Consider the following 6307-nt stretch of genomic DNA (forward strand, 5'->3'; position numbering starts at 1 on the left):
AGCCCAGTCTTCTCCAAAAACATAAAAGTACACATACTGGAGAGAAATCGTATGATTGTAAACAGTGTGGTAAAGCCTTTGCACGTAATGATCATCTCCTAAGAAATAAAAGAACACATACTGGAGAGAAATTCTTTGAATGAAATCAATGTGGTAAAGCCTTTTCACAGCACAGTAGGCTCCAAATACATAAAAGAATACATTCTGGAGAGAAACTCTATGATTGTAACCAGTGTGATAAAGCCTTTCACAAAACAGCTATCTCCATCTACATTAACAAATACATACTGCAGAGAAGCCCTTTAAATGTAACCACAGTGGTAAAGCCTTTGCATGTCATAGTCATCTTCAGAATCATAAAAGAATTCATCCTGAAGAGAAACTCTAGAAATATTTTTAATATGGTGAAGCGTTTTATCATGATCATGAAGGAATTCATACTGGAAAGAAACCTTATGAATACATTTAATATGGTAATGCCTTTGCACATTTCTGCAGTCTTCATCATTTGAAAGTATTTATAGTGGAAAGAAATTTGATGAATGTAAACCATGTGGTAAAGCCTTTGTGTGATGGCTTCTGCTGAGATCCAACATACCTGAAACACCAGGTCAAAGCAAATGAACAAGAATTCGTTGTAATTAAGGTGCTAGTGATTGTTCAGGGCGACAGAACATACTCATAGACATCTGTGCCAAGTCACAGCTACCTGTTCCACCAATCCAGATTTAGGGATAGAGGCTTTCTTTATGTAGTTGACCTATGTCCCCTGATACAGAATGTAGGTTTTACAGCCTAACCACCATAACCACTTGTTCTTTTGTGGTTAGCAACAGGCATTATGCTTTAGGGAACAAAAGAGGAATAATGGAAGCTGATCAGTTAGTGGAAAGCCTCCATCACCCCTAAGGCCTAGGAAAGTGAACTCAGTTTCTCCCTATGAATAAATGGAGGAAGTAACAAAAAGGTAGTATTTATGGCACATTTCTATTGCTTTCTCCTAACAGTTGCATACCACATTTATCTTCGAACATATAAAAGAACATATCCTGTAGGGAAACCCTATGAATAAGCAATGTGTTAAACCTTTTCATGTAGCAGCAGACTTAAAAATCATGAGAAAAGTCATCCTACAGAGAAACCCATAAATGTAGCCAGTTTAGAAATGATACTTAATGGTATCTTTATAAAAAAGTAAAACCTTTGGTGTGTAATCAATCTGTTAAAGGCTTTGCATATCATAGTAGTCTTTGAGCATTTTAAAGAACTCATACTGAAGGAGACCTGTGTCTATAAATGATTTTCTAAAATCTTTAGCCATACTCAGTTACACAAGATTATTCTGGAGGATAAAAGTGGCAAGTGTCAATAATCTATTCAAACAATATGATGTCTGTCTTTACTTTGTTTGCACTTGCAACTCATATTGACAAAAGCTTAGAGAATTTAAACTAGGTGACCATTTTAGATTTCAGAATTCTCTTTCATTATATCAAATAACTCATCCAGGTGTAAAACTTTATGGGTGTGTATTAGTGCCTTTGGTGTTGTTGTGATAAAACACAATGTCTAAGGCAAGTCATGAAAGAGTTTAGTTTGGCTTATGGTTCTAGAAGGATGTGGGATAGCCATGAAAGTGGCAAGGCAGCAAGTGTCATGCATGGCAGCTAAAGCCAGGAGCTTAGAGTTCGCATCCTCAACCAGCAGCACTTAGCAGAAAGTGTGAAGTAGAAGAGGTGTATGGAAGTAAACTCTCAAGCCCACACATGTGGAATGTTTCCTCTAGCAGGGCACAATTTCCAAAATCATCCCAAATGATAACTCCACCTGAGAAGCATTAATTTTTATGACTGCAAACCTACATGCATGAACCAGTTGCAGTTGCAAGAACCAGTTCTGTTGCATGAACCAAGGCTGTTGCGTATGCATATGCACAGTTCAAAATGAGGAAAATCTCTGTCAGTTACAGGAATAAATGCTTACATAAGAAAAACAGTGAGGAATAAACTTTTGTTTCACAAATTGTTTTAATTTTGATTATGTGCTGTCAGTGTGTCTTTGTGAATGTGAGCATGTCAGGCTGGTTCTGAAGAAAACTGGACCCAAGCATGTTCTTGTAGCAGGAATTACAGAAAGTTGCCAAACACCTGACCCTCGTACTAGGAATGAACTTGTCTTAGTTGCACAGCGATCATTCTTCCCTGTAAATAGTTTGAAGCCTGGATGTATCATCTTGATGTCAGGAAGCAGGAAGAACTCAAGGAAGAGAAAAACCCTACTCATGTAAGTGATTTGATAAAGACTGCAGTTATCATAGTTATCTTCAGTTTCAAGAAAAAAGTCTTCTTATGTCTGTTTTTTCATCACAGCCTTGAAGGAAGTAAATTATTCACCATGTTCACTTGAGTGTAATGGAGGAGGTCATCAGTTGTGGTTGTTGATTGTATTTTGAAACATTTGGAGTAGGTATTGAACTTTGCTGTATGTATGAACAATTTAGTGAAGTTGTTTAGGCTTTTCTTGTATTTCTTCTATGGCTGCTTTTCATCATCTATTGCGATTTTTCTTGGTGATAGGTATTTTTCTGCTGCAGTGTATAGAGTGGGATGCCCATTACCTAAGTGGTCTGTTGTTTATGTAAATGTCAGGCTCTGTGTGATCAGAGTTTACAAGTATGGGTGCCTGGGAATGGGTGGGAGGTGTTCGTTCCTGGTTTTGTTTTTCATATTTTCACAAATGCCCTTCAGATGTTGCTGTTAGTTGCCCAGCCTGAGTTGAATGTCAGTTAATAGTCAAGGCTACGTTTTAACTCATGATTCTCATGTGTCAGCCTCCTGAGTACAAGCTCAAGGGTAGATTTACCCCCATTATCAACACATTTTCAAAATGAAAACATTGAAATGCTAAATAGAGGAGAATATAGGAAATGTTAAATACCTTGTATGTGTATCCAAGGCAGAATTTTCTTTGATCTGACAAAGATGTAATAAAGTAGGATAATCAGCGATCAACTGTATATCTCACAACATAGCTTGATTAGTGTGTATATGTATATATTATTTGCTGTTCCGTGTTTCTTCATGTGGTCCATCAGTTACCATTTGGCACTTCATCTTGAAGTACTAACTTCTAAACAAAAAATTTAGAGATGATAGGTAATATAAAAGCAATGAGATTTATCCAAAATATTTGAGAGAGAGAGAGAGAGAGAGAGAGAGAGAGAGAGAGAGAGAGAGAATTTAATGTGGTAATATGCTTTTAGGCCATGACACATATGTGAAGACTGGGAGACAACTGTGTGGTGTGTACCTTAGCTATCTATATGATTCTGAAGGTCAAGTTACCAAGTTTGCACACCACAGACCTTGCCCACTTAGCCATCTCAGTGAGGATCAAATAAAAATAGTTGAAACATTACACCAGTACAATATTGTCTTCTTTTCAGGTTGTAAACATATTGTCATCCAAGGATGGAGAATTACAGGATGATTTGTGTAATAAAACCTATTTGCAAATGAAAAGGATATACTGCTATTTTTTTACTGTTAGTTTCTTCTTAGGAGTAAATGCTTATTCATAACACTTTCTCAGAATCACCAGAGAATTGTCACAATGGGTAAGACAATTACTGAGTAATGTTGGTTGCTGCTAAGTCTGATGATCTGAGCTCATCTCTGGGAGACCCTTATTTCTCCTCCAATTTTTCTTATTTTTACACTTGGGCTGTGGTATATAAACTCTCACACACAAGCACATACATACTGTTTAAGCCCAAATAAAGGCCAGTGAGGTTGCTTGAACCAAATAACTCCTTGGGTCTCATGTGTAGAACACACATAGAAGAAGTAGGTACTAGACAGCAATAAGCTATCCTGTCACTGCCCCATGCACACCATGGAACAGGTGTGTACACACAAACACAGGTCAAACAATTTTAAATGGCTGAAAGGAAGAAAGCAGAGAAATGACCTAATTATTGAGAATATATCAAGAGATTCCAGAAGTATTACTCTTTGTCGGGAGCCGTGACTCCAAGTGGCCGGCTTTGATATTTAAATCTCGGTAGAGAGATGGTTTTTAGCAGGCCTTTACTAATGGCAGAGAACTTGCAAGTCCATCTCCTTTTGTTTGTGACAGCTGGTGGGATAGCTTGTGAGGGTCACACCTCTTCCTCTAGCTCCTTGTGCAAATTAACCTATTGTTCTGAGATGTTTCTACTCTGGCTCAGAAACTCTACAATAAAAAGACAAGCCGACAGTTACAGAAAGAGAAGGCTGGAGACAAAGAGAAGGCTGGAGACAGAGGAGAAGGCTGGAGACAGAGGAGGCAGGCAGAGACTTGAGACTTGCTGCTGACGCTGCTTGCTGCAGCAGTCTGCCTTTTGCCGTGGCTGTCGAGTCTGGACCTTTAAAAAGTTTCCTGTGTGCTGTGTGTTTATTTTATTAATTTTAATCCTCATGCCCAACTCAAGAACCGTTCGACTCTGCCCGGCTGGCCCCGGCAGATTGGCGCCCAACGTGGGGCTTGAGATACAGGGAACCCGTGAAGGACACCGCTGTTTGGCTGGTGAGCTCGCATTAAATAGAAAGGTTGCGGTGAGTGAATCCCAGAATAAAAATGGGACAAGGCATTAGCCTAGTGTTTTCTTTATGGAACTTAATTAAAGGTAGTCTGTATAAGCAGCAGGAAACTGAGAAAGCTAAACTTTCAGGCTCAGAGAGAAGGAGGTTAGAAAGATGGCAGGCTTCAAGAGAAAATGTTATTATACCATCAGCTCCTCCAGAGGAGTTGTATTGCCCTTCTGATGACAATAATTTCTTGCCAGAAGGAGACTTTGAGGAAGACTTGCAACCTAATGAGGTTGCAGAGTTGGAGGAAGAACCAGATCAGTACTATTCTGAGAGATACCCTCCAATTCAGGCTATGCATGTTAAAAAGCGTAAGCCTTGGCAAAAAGAAATTAAAAGACTGGAGTATGGCTTGGAGGAAATAAACAAAAAAATTGGAGAATTAACTACTAGAGAAAATGAAGCTCAATCTCGTACTCCAACTCCATCATTGGTGGAAGGCTTAGGCCCTCCTCCTGAGAATACTACAGTTTCAATGGCCCAGAAGACAAGGGGACCTTTCCCTTTGTCCACTGTACGAACATCTGTATCTGCTTTACAAGCTTCTTTACAAGAAGCCAGGCAGAATGGAGAAGACGTATCTGAGTTTTATAGTTTTCCAGTTTTGGAGCAACCCGATGGACACGGTAATATGGTGCGAGTCCATGCTCTTTTAAACAGATAAAAGAATTAAAATCTGCATGCTCCCAATATGGACCTACAGCGCCTTTCACCCTGGCTCTGCTGGAATCCATGTCTACTGAGGCTTTCTGCCCAGGGGACTGGAAACAGTTAGCAAGAGCATACTTATCAGGAGGAGATAATTTATTATGGAAGTCAGATTTTGCAGAGCATTGTCAAGCTACAGCTGAACTTAATCGAGCTCAGCAAATTCCTATAACTTATGACATGCTTGCTGGAGAAGGAATCTACAAGGAAATAGGATAGCAATTGGATTTTGATGTGGCTGTTTATGCTCAGGTCAATACTGCTGCCCGGAGGGCCTGGAATAAACTTCCACAAGCAGGTAGACAGGTGGAGGATTTGTCTAAAATCTGTCAGGGACCTGATGAGTTATTTCAAGATTTTGTGGCAAGATTAATGCAAGCAACAAACAGACTTATAAGTGATGAAAAGTCTGGATTGTTTTTAGTGAAACAATTGGCTTATGAGAATGCTACCAATGCTTGCCAAGCAGCCTTTAGACCTGTTAGAAAGAAAGGAGAAAATGGGAAAAAGGCCAAGGATTGGGGTACTAAGTTACAGACAATAGTACTCATCCAAATAATTAGGTTAATAACAGCTAAAATTCAAAGCTCTCTGGCTGCAAGGTATTTGTCAACTCTTTCTGGTAAGGGTCCACCAATTTATTAAAATATTAACTAAAATAACCAACTGGGCTTTGTTTGTTACAGCATAAATTGGCTAAGACCCCATTTAAAATTAACAACAGGAGAACTAAAACCACTTTTTGACATTTTAAAAGGAGAGGCTAATCCTTTGTCAAAAAGGAAACTTACCAAAGAAGCTTGTAATGCTTTGCAAAAGATAGAATTAGCTATTGAAAAGTAGCATGTTCAATATATTGATTATTCAAAAGAATGGGGTGCATATATTTTGGCTACTGTTCATACTCCAACTGCTGTATTGTGGCAAGAAGGACCATTATTATGGTTGCACCTGCCTGTGTCTCCTGTTCA

At 39.0% G+C, this 6307-nt stretch overlaps 1 long non-coding RNA gene across 1 annotated transcript; it reads left to right on the top strand.

Annotated features, from left to right (window-relative positions):
- The first annotated feature begins 6 nt into the window (after positions 1-6).
- Positions 7-3521, top strand: LOC129672212 (uncharacterized). Its single transcript, XR_008719472.1, has 2 exons — positions 7-2283; positions 3263-3521. It is a non-coding gene; the product is annotated as an uncharacterized LOC129672212 (long non-coding RNA).
- Positions 3522-6307: the final 2786 nt, after the last annotated feature.

The sequence above is a fragment of the Psammomys obesus genome, unplaced genomic scaffold (assembly GCF_907164565.1).
Source record: "Psammomys obesus unplaced genomic scaffold, mPsaObe1.curated_primary_1811, whole genome shotgun sequence".
NCBI classification, from domain to species: Eukaryota; Metazoa; Chordata; class Mammalia; order Rodentia; family Muridae; genus Psammomys; species Psammomys obesus.